Source organism: Aythya ferina (genome assembly GCF_964211825.1).
Source record: "Aythya ferina genome assembly, chromosome: 2".
In the NCBI taxonomy this organism is placed as follows: Eukaryota; Metazoa; Chordata; class Aves; order Anseriformes; family Anatidae; genus Aythya; species Aythya ferina.
The window spans coordinates 137,040,674-137,057,325 of NC_140297.1; the positions used below are offsets into that span (position 1 = coordinate 137,040,674).

Here is a 16,652-nt window from a genome sequence, read left to right on the forward strand (position 1 = left end):
TGATAATGATGTGTAACTTCAAATAAAAATGGTGTTGCCAGGCACTGCGTGGCTTTGCTGCACCTGCATTCTCTGGCACCGAGGGTGTCTGTCCCTGTAAAGTGAGGCAGAGGGAGGCACGTAGTGATAAAGCAGGGTAATGCAGGGGAAGCATCTCATCACAGGGAAAAAATGTTTCAATCTAGAAGATAGAAATAATAATTAGTAGTAAATATAAAATAACCAGCAGGCCAGGAAGGACCAAAGCTGTGGAACATGAGTAGTAAGGAGCAAGCGTCCAGCAGAGAGGACCGGGGGCTATTGTGGAAAAATCCTACTTGCTGCCCATTGCACAGCTGCGGCGAGAGACAAACAGCATGCAAGGCCATCCTAGCTGAGGGACACGAGAGTCGAAACCAAAGCAGCGATAGTATTACACCACCCTTGCCAAGGCTGGAAAATGTTTTTCAGGGATGATTCTCCAGATGAATTGTGAGCTGGGAACAACGAGCCAGTAAGCCACGGGGTCGTGGTGTGAGTATGCACGTGAAGGGGAAGTTTGCTGTTTGTATGAACTCTAGCTGATTTTGTATTATTTTGGTTTTGGGTACATTTGTGGCTAATCCTGCAAATGGATATAGCTTTCATACACTCCTTCAGCAGCTTGCCCTGCTAGAAGAACTGAAGCCGAGAAATGCTATCATTTTTTGCCACAGCACTGCCTTAGCATGTGCCTTTCTGTCAGGATGATGCTGTGCATCAACAACCACCACAGGAGAACCCAGCCTTACCAATGCAGCTGAGCACATAGCAGGAGGGGACCTGGAGGGAAAGAGGTTGCCCCCCCAGAACAGTGCCAAGCAAGAGGCTGAGCCATGCGACAGGCACAGGCTACAGTTAGGGCCAGCAATGTGTAAAGGAGCTGCAAGTGCTCTAATATTTCTGTATCTGCTGATTTGTCTGCTTTGTCTTTTCCACATTGCTTTCTTGCTGCCTGAATGTCCACATCTGATCAGGCTCCTCTGCAGGCCCCTCGGGTGGTTAAATCTTGGTGGGGGGAGCAGTGTAGGGGTAGGCTCATACCTGCTTTTTTGGCAGCCCAGCCCAAAGGCTACATCTTCAGGCACAGAGGAGAGGAATTTAAAGAAGATTATGTGGTCAAATCTGAATCTATGTGCTGTGTGGCTTCTCTGTCCACCTGTAACTGTGGTAAGTACCAGGGTGTCTGTCTCTTCTGTAGCATTTAGACATGGGTGCTCTCTTGCCTTGTCTTTCACTTAGCCTGCCAGCTCTTTGGCCAAAGCTTGCTTTTGCCTTGACAAGACAGTAAAACTTTACCTGTAGGTAATTTCTGTGGACTAGAACAAATCAGTATTTTCTTGGTCTAGCAATTCAACATGGTTTTACCTAACGAGTTTTGGATCTTGTTTTAAATGCTTTATGGATCTAAGCAGGTCTTGTGATATTTTACTTATTTATTTATTTTATTCTGGCAGGCATCATGTGTGTGGTAAAGCTAGCAGTTTGAGATATTCTAGTTTCAGAGCCCTCAGCAGAACAGACTCAGACATTTCTTCCTTAGTCCCCAGGATGCTGCGTATCAGGGGGAGTTGGAGGTGGCACTGTTAAGTTGGTGCTCTCACATAGGAGGTTCTGGATACATTCCTTTGTTTGACTGCATAATATGTACCTGGTTTCTGGTACAAGAATGCTGGTCAGTGAAAATACATGTTAGACAGAATCATGTATTACATGAATGCTATTTGCATGTGTGACTTTGTATACATACAGTCTTCTGTTAAAATGACTTAGAAGAAAATCAAGGGGAGCAATGCCTTTTGCAGTTTCCTTTTAACACTTCTTCTCTTGGAGCTGGATAAACGCTAAAAAGAAACCTTCATCTCTGTAAGTCAGTAAAAAGCTTTTAATTTTGGGCTTGAACAGTTTTGTTCCAGTTCAAATATCGAACAGTGTAGTTTTCTAAAGGGGGAATGATTAAAGGTGAAGTCATAGAAAATAAAAGCTAGAACCCCACTGGTTTCAGTGGTGTCAGGGTGTCACATTGAAGGTGAAAATCCAGTCCATCTAATTGGAAGTTTCATTGCTTCTTGCTTGAGAACACGAACTGGTGGCTCTGCTTCCAGCTCCAAGTCTTGTCTCCCAGCAGAGGGCATTGCAGGGTGACATTACTGTTTTTAGAACAAGCTGGCAGAAGGTAAAGTGAATTTCAAGGAGCTGTTTGACTGGTCTAAAATTTATTTTAATGACCTCCACTGGGAGAGTAGATTATCAGTCATTTAAAACTAAAGATGCTGCTAGTGAACTGTGTAGGTGGAAGATAAAAGGAATTTTTCCTTGCATTCTGAAAAACCTTTATGCCAGAAAGAGAAAACTAGTGCCAGAAAGTGTTTGCTCTTCAGAGTCTCTATCACACAATTTATTTTCCTCTCTTAAATGACACTGTAGGCTGAACTGCAAAGGCTTGTTTCAGGCTCAGACCCTCCTGACATTCGGTACAAAATAATAAACTGTTCGTTTTACAAGCGAAATGCAGAATTTAAGTAAAAATGATGTGAGCAACAAGGGGAAGAGAGAAACTTCATAATTCATGGTAGATGTGGTGAATGACAAACACAATTTCAAAAAGTAGACATAGGAAAGAAGGTGATTTTTAAACAGACAGAGGTGTGCTTTGTATCAAACCAAGAAGCTGTGGGGTACCCACACACCTTTTGGCAGTGTGTAGCTTTCAGTGCCAGCTTTTTGTGTGGCCATTCAGCAAGCTGAGTGGGCATGTGCCTTGAAAGAGGGAAGTGAAAGGCTGAGGAGATGAGACTGAGAGGTGTGTGGAGCAGTAGTACTTTCTTGTGTCTAGTATTTGTTCTTTGGCTAGTCACAAGGGGACTTCAGTGTGTGCAGAAGTTACTATCCTCATTTTAGTTTTACTGGTAGAAAAACTGAGGCACACAGAAAGGTGTATCCTGCCCAGGGTCGTCAAGTAACATCACCACAAAAATTACTAAGCCCACTCCAACCACTCCTGTTGGTGAAGTTTCAGCCTGGTACATCATATACTCGCTAGGCTGTGTCACACTTATGTGCTGCAGTGAGCAAAACTTGCAAAGATTAAAAAAAAAAATTGCAGGTGGGCAAGAGTTAAAAAGCAAATTCTCCTACCTTGATTTTTGACTGTGTTCTCACCAAGGATAGTTTATGGTGTTAAAACCAAAGGGACTTGAAGAGAGCAAAGGTCCTGCATTTGAATTTCAATGAACGATACTGAGGGAGTGGTTGGGGTATTTTATAAATACCCTAAAAATACCTAATAGGCATTCTGCTCTGGAGGACTTGAAAGGACCGTAACCTTTCCTAGAGTTTAACAACACATTTCTCCATAAAACTAACTTAGGAGAAATTCCCTGCATTCCCACACCGAACACTTAGCAGTCTTTTCAAACTTATGATATGGCTATAAATATAGCTTATAACCATAAAATTAAGGTTATGTGGACTTGTAACTTTTTATTTTATGCTAGCTCTGTGGGCCACTAGCAAATTCTACAGGGGTTACTGTCCTGAAGTCTGCAATGAATTATGCGAGTAAAGTAAGAGGAAACAAAACACAACATAGAAAGCAACCCTCTCTCTTTAAACAGACACATTGGATGTTTAAGGGGAAAAGAAGGGCAAACAAAGGGAAGGGGAATCCACCATGAAATTCACAACTTATCGTGCTCTACAATTTCAATTTCTTTTGACATAGATCTTTGCTCTGTACAGGAAACTTGCTAGCCTACATGGTTGTGATTGCACTCGGGGGTGTTTAATGGCTACGGAACAACTGAAGAAAAGGTGATAGATATTATATGTAATGAGTAGTGCTTCCTTGGAAAGCTACTGATGAGATTCCGTCAATCTGTGCCAGGTGAAGCACTAAAGTTTTGCAAAATTCAGATTTCTTTTTACTGTGATTGTACTAGAAAATCTTGTTTTATTTGTAGCTGTGTCCTTGCAAATTGCATTATGGACTGTGAAGTTACAGAGCTCCTGGCTTTTCCAGAAAATGTGCACTGCATTTATTAGGTGGTTTTACAGCATGTAGAAGACCTCTGGCTTTCCAGTAATGTAACTGTGAACTAAGACATAATAAAGATAGTCTGCTTTTTTTTTTCCTTTTTTTTTTTTTTTTTTTTTTTCCAGTAGTGACTATAGAGTCAAGTTGCCTCAGTTTTTAGGTTCCTGAGCAGAAACTCCTGAAATACCTCTGCTTTTAAGAAAACAGGTGAGCAGAATTTTCAGGAAATCAGTCCTTTCTAAGGTAAATTTGTGACCTTCTCATAGTAGTTCTGAGGTCTTGAGAACTTTGAAGGCTAACAGCCACCTAAAGGACAGCCTTCTTTAGCATGAGAGCCCGCTTTACTGAAATCTCTATCTGGCTTCTGCAGTGATTACAAACATTTGGACAGCATGGAAATTGGATGTGTCTTTAGTGACTCAGACCCTTAGCTAAAAGAAATATAGCCACAGCAGGAGGGGGCTAAGGAAGGGAGCAATTCATTTAGTTTTCCAATAGTATTGCAACAACATGGCCGTCATAATTTAAAAGCCTTTGGAACAGTCTTCTTCATTTCCTCCTATCCCACTCCCTCAACTTTTTGTCTTGCTCTGGCTTTTGTTCACTTCACGCAGCCTGCCAGACCAACCTGAGCCTGCCTGAACCCAACCGGTTGGTCCCTGACGTAATCCCGAGTGGTGACCTGAGAGGCCGACCTCAAGATTTGCCGGGCGGAAAAGGACCCACTTGGTTTTAAAGTGCTGGCTCTGTTTTGTAAGGGGCTGGCAAAGTATGTTTTTCTTTTTACTTTTATAGCTTGTTCCAAAGTCCATAGAGGATACACAGCTGGCTGGCAATACCACAGCTAATTCCATGGCTGCAGAGTCTTAAAAAGCCTCTGGTGATGATGCTTGAAAGCAATGCACAGGAGTAGTGCACACTATGTAATATGCACGCTGCCTACAGACCTGCATGCGCTCCACAAATGCACAGCATTTGCAAGGTGTTTCATTAATCTGTAGTGGAAATAAAGCACACGTTTCTGTAGATAGCAAGTTCTAAGTGCTCCTGATCTGTGTCAGTTTTGATTCTACTCCATTGCTCCTTGTTCTCCCTTATTTAATGCCACCTGAAGTGAATGACGCCTTCCAAACCTGTTTTACATTTTGGTACTTGCTTGTGTCCAGACAATAGCAAACTGTTGTTTTAGAACTAAATAAATATTCTGATTCCAAATGAATTCATGTCTTTCTCTTGTTTGATTATTTATTGATGATAGTTTTGTTTTCTCTAGTGTGTATATTTTTAAGAGTTTTTCATTTTTCTTCTGTGGGATTATCAGCAGTCTGAAAAAGTCTACAGGGCAAAAAGAGCACAAATATACTGTAATTTAATCTAAATCATAACCTGGAAAAGCAGCATACAGAGAAATAAACAGTAATAATCCTTACAGAACTAATCTCCGTTTCTCTCTTCCAAATAAGGGGAACTGCAGACATGATACACATCTCTGCAGTAGCAATCCTAATGATAGTTCCACGAAACATGGAAACTGGACAGTTCTCCCAAACATGTGCTGGTAGCTAGGATGAGGTAGTATGTATTTTCCTGTTGTTGGGTAAAGCCACCCACCCAGTCTTTACATGTGAGCACTGACATGAATTATCTTACTGTGAACATGACAGAGCCCATCACCTTCACTCAACTAAATGTTTCTGTTTCTCAATAACATAAACAAATCGGGACATATGCAGCTGAAGGACACATTCCAGTTAGATTTAGGTACCTAAAACTTAAATGGGTTTTAGGCATCTCAGGGAGGCAGCACCGTCAGAGCAGTATTGGGAATTTTGCGAGTAGCACCTAATTCTTTTTTTTTTTCTTTAATTTCATATTTACTCAGTTGTCTGCAGTTCTGCTGCTTGGCAGGCTCATAGCCACATAGATCTGCTTGACATCCAAGCCAGGTGGGGATCTAGTCCAAGGTCTTTGGGACAAACCTTCAAGAAATTCTCAGAGCCCAGGTGTCAGGAACAGTGTAAGTCCTGAAAAGTATGCAACAGAATCTCTGTTCTTTCAGACAGGTTATGGCTACACCATCCCTCCTGCTGGGAGATTAGTGCCCTTACCCAGGATGTGCAAAATCAAGGTCCAGTTCCATTCCCTGCTTGAAAAAAAGTCCCAAACTATCTTCCTCACCCATTTCAGGAAAAGGCTTTAACCTCTTTTGTCTGGAGAGGTGTTCTCAGTTCCTCTTGTGGTGCAGAATAGAAATCAAGACTCAACTGCTACCATTTAATGTTTGTTAGTTGTTAGCTTTGGGGTGTTTTAGGGATGCACTTCTCCAAGAGTGTTTTGAGTGATTTTTCATTTCCCATTGAATAATTAATGGAGGAAAGCATTTCTGTAGGCCTTGGACCACAGACTGGAACTTGAGTTCTGCTTATCCTCAGTGAGTGCCCCAGGAGGACACGCAGCCATGCTGGTGTGGCTTTGGCCTGAGAGGCCGGAGGGGTGTTTTGTGGTTAGGGTACGGACTGTGAGCTATTCAGGCAGAGGGAAGAACTGCTGACATGCTCTATCCAGTAGGCTACTGTATAAAACACTGGTGGTAGGATCTCTGACCAGAATGATCTATAGCTATCTGTTGAAAGATGGAGCTTCAGGAGCTCTGGGGCTCTTGATCTCAAGGCCGGCGGGGTGCTCTGCAGCACAAAGAAAGGAGCTTCACCTGTGTGAGGAGTGGAAGCTGCTGGCACCCTCCTGATGCCTGTGTTTCATGTTAGTTAGCTTTTCTAGAGCTAACATCTCAGTGCTGGGAGTGTTGGGATCCCTTCCTGGGATTTCTGACTGAAACTGAACACAAGGGAAGCCTGCCTGTGGAGGGGTTGCTTCTATTTCAGCGCCTACCGCTCAGGCCCTGTGGCTTTCAGCATTCAGTCCTTGCTTCTTGTATTGTCACAACTTTTGAACCACAAAGTTGCCTCGTTTAGTGAGTCTTGCTTGACCAAGACTAGAGTTCAGATATGCAGCTGTTGTTGCTTATCTCAATGGGTTGAGATTCATGAATCACTTTTCTTTACACCATTTAACTGGAGAATGTGTCTGAGAGAAGATCCAGCTCCATAGTATTTTTATTTGTGGACAATCCAAGCAGTAACTGTTGGTTGCCTGCAAGGCATATATCCATCTGCTCACTCTGTTGGTACTGAAAGAGGCATCCATTTTCTTCACCTAGGCTTCTGTGAGTCCTCTCTACTGTGGCCCCAGCACAGAGCACAGTAGAAATCTAGAACAGAATTGGCCAAAGGGATAAATAAGTGCAACATAGTCCAAGACTGAGGAAAAGATTTTCATGGATTCATTATTTTTAGCTACAGTTGTGCTTTTAGCCACAGCTTCTCTGTGTCAATCAACAATCTTAATGATGAGCAATGTCTTTCATTCAGTGCTTTGGCTTCTGAGGCAAAAAGTAGTGAGTTGAACAACTGTTCAGGAAAGAAAATAACTTGCCTCAAGAAATAATAATTTTATAAAGGTAAAGTATTCTGGTTAGGGCAGACCAACCAGGTACAACAACTATGTCCTTTTTAAGTGGTTTCCAGGCAGCTAAAATACTCCTAGGATATCTGTCTACCTGTGGTCTTGATTTTAACTTCCTTGTCCACTTTCATCCCCATTGATTTCTTCCTTCTTTCATTTTCTTCCTTTTCCCAATTACATTCCTGGCTGTCAGTACTGAAATGTTCCTTTGTTTTGTGTCCTCTGCCACTCCACCAGCCAAACAGTGGCCTGAATTCAGGGCCCTATGAGGCACACATGTACCTACTCGCTACCCCAAGCCTGCCCTGAGCCCTAAGGCTCTGTACCTCCTTGGTCACAGATCCATGGCACTGCTGAGTGCCCGTTCCCTTCTCATGCACACCTGTAATTCATCTCACTGTTACCTTCACCCACCCTGGCACACACTTAGGGCATCTTCTGATGCCCACCTCACATTCCTGTATCCTTAGTATTGTCATCTCCCAGCCTTGAGACTTGGCAATACTTTGGGGTTCTTCTGGGAGAAAGAAGAAACACCAAAAGAACCTGCCGAAAAAAAAAAAAATCCTCCATGAGAAAAAGTGGGAGGATTTGGTGTCTGTTGGAGACCACAGTGTGAGCAGTGACTATGACTATCACCCAAGCACCAGGCTCCTGTATGATTCTGAAGGCAGGTTATTAGTTTGACTAGTTTTAAGTTGGCTTCTATGATTTGTTCTTACCAATGGCTTTGCTGTATCTAGCATAGGAAAACCAAGGCTAGCAAATGAAAACTGAACGGCAAAAGTGAACTTGCCTGATGAAGATAAAATTGAGTTTTATATAGTCACGCATTTTATAATCATTATGATGAATTGTGGTTGTTTTCCAGGCAAGAAATGACAATATCTGTAAAACTGTTCCTGCACCAAGGCTGTATTTTCTGTGTAGCTCCGATGGAAAATGTGATTCATGGATTATTACATTTTTTTTTCATTATAAGTTTTGGGTTTTCCATTATTTCTTACAATTCCTTTAGGACAATGCTAGATTCCTGAGTTCATATGCTCCAGGATACCTGCATGTAGTTTACATGCAATTTGTGGAAAAAAGATAAGTGTTTGAGAAGACTGGACTCTACAGCCACTGAAAACTGGAGGGAGAGAAATTTTTACAGCTAGATCTCACAGTCTCGGTTAAATCTTAATCACAACCATGCTGGTATAAATCCAGAGTAACTACGCAGGGTTTCTCAATAAAGGTCCTGACCACAATGCTGCTGAATTAAACACAGCTCACGCCCAGTATGTTCCAAGCCACCCTTTGATGTAAATATCTTTTGGTGGATGTATACAAGTCCAGGCAAGTTCACAAGCAATTGTTTTTTATATTGCTGCTTTCTAGTGCTCTACTGGAGTTCTTGGTAACCGAAGTAGTATAATACAGAAAGCCTTAGTACTACTCTAGAAAATACAGACATAAGAGAAAAAACTAATGAAAATATTATAGAAATGTGATTCTAAGGTTAACAAATGTCGTTAGTCAGGTTGCCAGTGCTGTCTAGATAGTGCCATAGCGACACTTGAAGAAAAATGAATAGAGTATTGCCGGAGAGATTGTAGGAACTAGACAATATAACATTTCAAAGGTTGTGTTTTCCCCTTTGTGTGCATATAGTCAAGGAAGAACATACCACATAGGAAAATTAGTGAGCCTAACACGTTTAACATCATGGCTATCCCTGGCATGCTTTCCGTAGTTAGTTTAAAATTGTGTTCCATGGACTTACAGTACTTTCTTTGATTTGTTGCCAATATTTACTTAAGCAAATTGAAGAGCTCATGTTATACTAGGGTAGAAAGAGTGATAAATTGCAAAAATGTAGTAAATGCTAAAACTAACGTAATTTTTCAGAAGAAATCTGAAGAACTTATTCTCATGGCTGATAACTTTAACAGATTGAAAAGAAAACACGTGATACATAACACAGTCAATAAGTAAGAACTGATAGATGAGTGATGCAGGTTCAAATGTCTACAGTAACTTGAAGAGGTTTTGGCAAGGCATTTCTACTGGGTTCACTGAATCACAGTTCATTAGTATTCTAAACAAAAGCTTTGAATTGTAGAAAAAGCTTGCGAGTTATTTCGTTCAAATGTGAGAACTGAGAGGCTGAACTCTGCCTACAAAAAAGTAAGCCCCAATGTTGAGTTCAGGATAGAGTTTGGCCCACTGTAGTTCTTTTAGCCAGTTTTCTTGTTTCTTGGAGAAAACTGTTGTAAAAACTGTATTTTCAGAGTGGCACATAATAGAGATGGCATGGACCAAAACTAAAAGCCTGAACTGGTACACTAGTTTTACTACAAGTCAAATCTTTATTTAAATAAAAAATGTAGTACTTTCTGGGAATCTCTTTAAATGAAAAAAAAAAAAAGATTTTACATAATAGATTATTATATGAATTTATGAAAAACAAAATAATTTCAAATAGATTTGGATGGAGTCTGTGGAATTACAATTTCAGGAACATACTGTGTATTTCTGGTGGTTATACTGGAGTGCTGCTGGTTTATGCTTCTGGGCACTGCTGGAAATCTGAAGATCACTTAGTTTATATTAAAGCCAAGTGGATTAGGTGGATTCTAGGTGGATTCTCAAGATACTTGACTGAAGTTATCAGTCAAATTAGATGGTATTTTCAGACTTTTTAATGTTTTCTGTTAATATGTGGTTACCTAATTATTTGCACTGAAAGCCCATTCACAGAAAATAGACCTCATCAGAAATGCTTATAAGATTTTATAAGAAATGTGTGTTGTGAACAGAGGACAGTAGGAAGAGTGAGTATTATGAAATCTCCTTGATTTTGCTCCTCTACATAGGTGACCTTCCCGTGATGTAAGGATCAGGTAATACTGTCACCAGGTGGGGTGGGTAAAACCAAATACAACCCTTGAATAGTAAATAATGTATAACAAATAGCAAAAGAAAGAACTGAAGTGAATCACTTGAGAACAATCTAAACAGCTGAAGTATGTTCACTGACACAGTTATTGGAACAATTGTGAATAACAACCAGATGAATTAAAGTCAAAGTTTGTCCATAATAACTCACAAAGAGAACAAAAGGCTTAATCCACTAAATAAAACATTTGCTACGAAAAGCTTGCCCAGCTCTAGTTCGTATGTTGTAAAAGAAGGTTGGCTTACAATATGTTTTATTACCCAACTCAGATAAGGATACAAGTAAATGCTGCCTGTGGACTTCATTAAAGGAGCTATGGGCTTTGATATCTGAGTGGTCAATAGGTGACATGAAGGTATTTTTACATTTTATATGACTTTAGTGTAACAAGAAGAGGATATAACCAACCGAACTCGGGGGAGGAGGCAAGCAAAGGAAAGACAACATAAAATTAGGCTGCAAAAAAGATAAACCATCTTTTGGCGAGCTTATTTTGACTTTTTAAACTGGAAGGGAGAGCTGCTGTGGACAGTCCCTCCCTTCCACCATTATGCAATGACTTCCACCCTGTTTTACATTGCTAACCCTCTGTGTCAGCGAATGCATATCCATAAATACAAGCTGGCCCTGGCACTTCAGGAGACATCGCCTGATTCAGGCTCATGAAATTCCTCAGAGCAACCCCCAGCTTCTGCAGAGTGCTGGTCTGTTCCCCCTGCTGTAGGCAAATGCATGTGGCTTTAGCTGTGATAACTTCCTCAAGGTTATGTTGACCTTAGCTTATGAATCAAGTGGATAATATCCTGGTGGGGAGGGAGGACTTTGTGAGGGTGGATAATTAAAATCCTCTCTCAGGTTCCCTGGGAGACCACAAAGAAGAATGCTCTCACACACACACAAAAGTAAGAATGTGCATTTGGGAGGAGTATTCATCACCACCGTGTTACTTTCTGATGGGTACAGGAAGACTCGCAGGCTGTTAGAGTCACGTTAGCTTTGCATGCAAGTCCACATCAATGAATTACAAGGCATCCTCTGCTGAGCAGGGCTTTATGCTTTGCAGTTCTTTCACACACAGCAGTCCTGTGGATTGCAGGACATAACTGGGGAGGGATCATAGGCTCGTCCTGAAAATTTTAGTCCTTTGAAATGGGAGCTTTATTAATTTGTAGTCATTTAAATTTCATACATCTTTCCCAATCTTTTGACACATCTGTGGAGCAGTCCCTGAACAGTGTTAAGAGTCCCAGGTGCTTAGGTAGGTTACTAATAGTGCTTAGTGAAAGGTAGTTGCTCACTAATAACAGCTGGCAGAAATCACCATGAACAGAGAGATCCCATCCCCTTTTCTGGGTGAGAACCCTCAGAAGAAGGGACTCCATGGAACAGGGATCTCTGAGGATTTCTTTTATGAATTTCTCTCCAGTTTTCTTCTACTTTCTTGGTCGTTCAGGAGATCCTGAGTTCCCTTCAGTGATGGTTGGGGAGTTTAACACACAGGGCTTCATTCACAGTGGGATACACGAAGGACTAGAGTTAGTGTAGGAAGTCTTTTTGCTCCGATTGAGTTTTTTACTCTTTACCTTGATTTTGTGGGTAACTTGAGCATTGGTTTCTTCAGTTTCCCCCATACTGTCCAAAGTGATCCACAGTTATATTATGGTATCTTTGCATCTTACAGGCTGCTCTCATTAAAGGCTGAAAAGGACACAGATGAGCACAGATTAAAGGAATGATGTGTCCTGTCTGGTTTCAGGTTCCAGATTGCCTCTTCTCCCCTACCCTGCATCCAAGGCACTGACAAGAACTGAATTCATGGTTCTGAGGACCAAACAAATGCGTGGAGGAAACAGGTTTGTAAACTGAAAAAGTAAAAGAAAAACAAAACAAACAAACAAACAAACAAACAACCCCCCCTCCCCCCCAAAAAACAAACAACAAAAAACACCACACACAAAAAAACAACAACACAACCTGAAACAGTCCTCCTGAAAATCCAAAGCAAAGCACAAATTCAAAAGCACTGCAACTGTTCTATGACCGTTCACAGGTGGGAGTTGAGGAATTAAGGAAACCTTAGAAAACTGAGGTCATGTCTGCTCTGCCTAGACATTAAAGATCCTGTGGTGCTTTACATACTGGGGCAGGATTTACCCCTATGTCTTGACCAAAATGTAACCTTTTTCTGGGAGCAAAAGAGAATACCATACTTTGATTAGGGGCTCTTCTTCATCCTGGAAGCATCTGCATTTCACCTATGCAGCGTGTGCCATGTGTGTCTTTGTGTAAGTATGCACATAAGTGTACAAAGACCTGGGTATTGCAAGGGGCTTTGAACACAAATGGAAGATTCCTGTGCTTGTACAGAATGTCAGCAGGCTTATGGCCACGTCTTGTGAAGTATTTTGGGACCTTTTTTTAGATATTCCTCATTATTTGTAATTAAGGAATAAAGGAATGGCCAGTACTGCAAGCAACAAGATGTAACATCTGTTGAGCTTGGTTGGACAAATGTTCTCATATATGGGAAGTGTTACACATGTGAGCACTTACTTTGACTTTATCAGAACTGTTTGCAGTATTAGAGACATTCACTGATATTCAAGTTGGGAAAATCATTTAGGTGAGGAAAAGAATTTGCAAGTATATAGTTAAATCTGCAAGAATATTTGCAGAGCGTAGCTTTGATTTATCATCAGTGTTTGCCAAGATCTGTGCTAATGGGTCAGAATTTGTCTCTCCTATTTCCTAATTTAAAAAATTCCAACACAATTTTATTTCATCTTTTTAAGCACTTTGACTCTAGGGATCAAAATAACGTCAACTTCTATACTAAGTTATACCAGAGAATAATTTTTGTTGCACTGTAGCATAGACTTGCTGTTTCAACAGAAAAATAAAAACCATCCACTTAATGTGTAATTAATAGTTTGGCATTTCCCTAAGGCTTACTGAGGACCCTTTCTGTTTCTGTTTTGTATTACTGAACTCCCTTGCTAAATATTTCCAGATCATATAGATTTAGATAAGACATGTTCCAGAACTTATAACATTTTTTATTTTGACTTTTACAGTATTTATTAGCGTAATGAAAATAATACTTTGACAAGTCCCAAAATAAATGGTAATATTCACCCCTGGATAGTTAAGTGAAATGTTCAGTGGCTGTAGTCCATGAGTTATTTAACCACGCTTGCATTGGAGACATAAAAAGTATGACAAAAATTTTGGTGCAGATCCCTTAAAAGCCCATGAACCTGTCCTTTGACCAAGGTCCTGGTCCTGTAGTTTGAGGAACTTAGGAGGACGTTGGCAGACAAGAAATGCCACTGAAATCCAGGGAGCTCTCCTAGGGGTACAAGGACACTGTAGGATTGGGACCTAACCATATAACATCATCCTTTTGAGCACCTTTATGGCATTTTCTGGGATCTCTCTTACCTGGCTTTTCTGCATGGCAAAAAAAAAGTATAAAAAGAACAATATGGTGAAAAGAACTGTAACTCAGAAATGAGGTAACTGGGAAAATATCAGAGATTCAGATATCAATAAAACAATTATGATAAATTAATATGAATTCCTGCGTTCCTAGAGATAAAGAATTTCACCCATGTTCACCAATAGGGATGAAATTATTAAGGCGACTTTTGTACTTATTACTGTATGAATGTGTATTATTGCTGAGGAGCATAGGAAGGCCCATTTCTGTGCAACAGTTTGTGTGACTAAGGCCTGTAAAACCTTCAAGGCAACATTTGTCATCTTTGTTAAGCTTTTAACACACGTTTGAGACTATTCAAAAATTAAGGAGCCTTTGGAATCCAGGCTGGATCATGGGATGCATGTGGATACCGAAAGAAGGGATTTGTAAAACTCTCTGGCCAAAATGAGCACATTTTCTCCTTTACTGGGCAGTTCTCAACTTAAGGCTCCCTGGTCATATCTACACATCATGATTCTTTTCCTGGTGGATGTGAGTCAAGTGGTCTTTACCTCTGCTCCTTTTTCGCACTCACACAGGCTTACGAATTTTTAAAGAGAGAAAAACCAGTTCAAAAGCAAAAGCTGTTGAGTTTCCACTTGGAAATGTTAAAAACCAACACGTTCACTTCCCTCAAACCAAACATTTCTTTTCCTAAATGAAAAGTTTCAACACAAAAAAGAATACCCTCATTCTTTATCCCAGCCAAAACAATTTTTCCAAACGTGACTAAAACTCATTTATAGGTTTGTGTTCAGTTGTTTGATACATTTATTGTTGGTCTAAAAATTGTGTGAGTTGCACCAGGTTTGCTATATGATGCCTTCACTTCAGCAAGGCTAAGGAATGCAAGGATGTTTTCCTGGCAAAATCACTTGATTTATTTAAAGTAATTGTAAGGCATTTTTCTCCTCTTGGTCCTTCCAGAATAGACCACATTGAATGTATGTTCAAATTTTAATTTACCTGAAACATACCTACTTGTTTGTTAACATACTCACAGGGTTGAGTGCGTTGTGTTGTATAAAATTAGGCTGTATGTGGTGATTCCTTTTATCACTTCATAATTTGAAGAAAATCCCTCCTGCTTATCTTTTCCCAGCATATACTTCCATGTATACATGATGGATCTGACTACACAAACACATGGGGAAGTTTGAGATTCATTTGATATTACTTTTGAACTTTTTTTTGCAGTACTTCTTTCTTCGGTACATGGAAAAGAGATCAACTCCTTGTTTAGTAGTACTGCACAGACGTCTGACACCATCTGGGAATGATCGTAGAATCTATGAACTTGGAAATTGCATGTTTTTACTCGACGTGTTTCCTAGAAGATTCTGAAACTTCACACGCTGGTCTGTATGCTACCTCAACCCATGGTGAATAAATTATTTTTATAACAGCCGTACAGAATTCTGTCTGTTTGCAAAAGCCATGCGTCTTGCAAACTAACTGGGTCTGAATGTAATGAATCTGAAAAGAAATTAGCTGGCTAATTTCTTAGGGAAAAGAATGTCAGGTATTGAATCCCTATTCAGCAGATAAGTGAAATTTCTTTCTGAGCAGTCAAATCTATGTTATTCTCCAAAAGACTTATTGTGACTACCATTACCTCCAGCTGAAATGGATGTGATAAATCCCATAACTTCAGTGGGAACACAGTAAAATGAGCCCTACATACAGGTGAAAATCCCACTGTTTCAATGCTTGTAGGGTTACATGTTCATTTACAATGGTCACATGCACAAGGTTGACTCACATTCATTTTAGCTTCAAAAAAGGAGTAAAAATTGTCCAAAAATCAATTCAATTCTCTTTCTTTGAGATAGTTCTGAATTTTCTAGTCACTCTTCTTAATTTCTAAGTCCTATGTGTTTTTGTGATCTCATGGCTGAAAATAGTCTTATCTGACTTATGGCCTGAAATGAGCTGCAGCTTCTGCTTCCCCAAGGTTTTTGTTACTTCAGGGTAAGCAGCATTTGAGTGTGTGGGCAACTTGTCCCAGCTGGGCTGGTGGCAACTGGGCTGTTCTTGCTTGGATTTGTTTTTCTGTGGCAGCTTTTAGATGTAGCATGCTTTTGATGCAAGAAGGACTTCTAAATTCTTCTGAACTTGCCAGAGTTACACTGAAAGAAGGTCTTGTTCAGTCACAAAGCTATAGGTCTGGAAGGGTGTCCTGCCCTTGATACCACAGCAGGAATCAGTGATAGGCACATGTCTAATCTGCTCTTAAAAATCTGCGCTGCCTTCCCCAATAGCTTGAAGCTCTGGTCCCCTGCTCACTCTGACCACCTCACAGACTGATAACTCTTTTCCTCTTCCCTTGTATCCAACTGAAACCTTCTTTACTGCAAGTTAGTTTTCCATCCTTCCCTCTGTGGCCACAGAGCATAGTTCATCATCACTGTCTCCAACTGCCTTTTTCATATTGGAAGACTGTTATTGTGTGCCCCTTCAGTCTTCTCTTTTCTAGACTAAACAAACCTAGTTCATTCAGCTCTTCCCTCATAGGTCATGTTTTTTAAACCTCTTAACATTTTTTTTCCTGTGTAAAAGTAAAGATAGTTGTGCTGAGAAAATTATTTCCCTAGCATTTGGCCATCATAGGTCCCTGCTGTGAGATGGTTTCCTTCTTCCTAGGGAGAGAG

General features: G+C 40.4%; 1 long non-coding RNA gene across 1 annotated transcript; it reads left to right on the forward strand.

The window, feature by feature from the left end:
• The first annotated feature begins 522 nt into the window (after positions 1-522).
• Positions 523-15,408, forward strand: LOC311432171. Its single transcript, XR_014689865.1, has 3 exons — positions 523-1,188; positions 12,277-12,373; positions 15,199-15,408. It is a non-coding gene; the product is annotated as an uncharacterized lncRNA (long non-coding RNA).
• The last annotated feature ends 1,244 nt before the right edge of the window (positions 15,409-16,652 follow it).